General features: G+C 25.3%; 1 protein-coding gene across 2 annotated transcripts in view; it reads right to left on the bottom strand.

Moving 5' to 3' along the window:
* LOC100163413 (phosphomevalonate kinase-like) overlaps positions 1 to 1,041 on the bottom strand; it is a 42,209-nt gene that overhangs the window by 3,957 nt on the left and 37,211 nt on the right.

Raw genomic sequence — 1,041 nt, 5'->3', positions numbered from 1 at the left:
ACATGAAAACGAAAAACATAGACTGAAGTAGTGAAATATAATTAAATTAAAAACAAAATAAATGAACTTAACTTACTTCTTAAAATGAAAAATTAACTCGTTGATTTCACGTTAGTTAAAGTAAGTTATCTGTTAAGTTAATGAAAATCCAAAAGTAACTAGTTAAGTTAAAAAGTTAAAATTAAATTAACTTTTTAACTTAACTTTAACTTTTTAACTCGTTAATGTCCAGCCTTGGTTTTAGGTATATAATAATTTATAAGTATGCAGTAATCAGTGGCGTACGCAGGATTTTTCAGTGGGGGGGGGGGGCTTGAAAATTAGTTACAATTTTATTTTTATTTTGTCCAGTCTAATAATTTCAAACGTTTATTTGAGGTATTTTAAAATGTTTGTAACTTTTCCACTTTTATAGTAAAAAAAATGCTCTGATCATAAACATCGATGCCGGATGTATGTTTTTGGAAGCGAATTGGATCTAGTTGATACTTTTAGGAGGTCGAAATTGAAAATTCTCAGTGCTTTCTAAAATAATTGGAGAAAAAAAATGAAAATTTATTAAAATTGTTTGGTAACCAGCTTGGTTATACCGTCCTCATTTGGATTGTATTTGATTAATTTAAATTTATTTTTCTATAAATATCAATAAAAAATTATTCATTCGGTCAAAAAGCTTAAAAATGTAATGCGTAAGTTTTTATTATAGCTAAAATATTAACTATACATAGGCACCATTGGTTATGTTTTATAAGCATTTAAAGTTCAAATTTCGTCATAACCACAGTTAATTTGTAGTTCAAAACTTATAAAATATTAAATGTGTATAGCTAAGGATAAACAATTTAATACAAGGTCTTTCATACTAGTAATTCATACTTTTACCTAAAAATTACAGATGATTTACGAAAATTGGTATGCAAATACATTGTTTTTTCAAAAATAAATTCATTTTGGTAAGACATATATGAAATTTATGTTTTGCTTACTATAGTTGAGAGTTGAAACTTGATAAATATTTTCGAAAAGTAATAATAATATGGG

This window comes from Acyrthosiphon pisum, chromosome A1 (genome assembly GCF_005508785.2).
Source record: "Acyrthosiphon pisum isolate AL4f chromosome A1, pea_aphid_22Mar2018_4r6ur, whole genome shotgun sequence".
NCBI classification, from domain to species: Eukaryota; Metazoa; Arthropoda; class Insecta; order Hemiptera; family Aphididae; genus Acyrthosiphon; species Acyrthosiphon pisum.
This window is presented reverse-complemented; position numbering and strand designations above follow the sequence as displayed.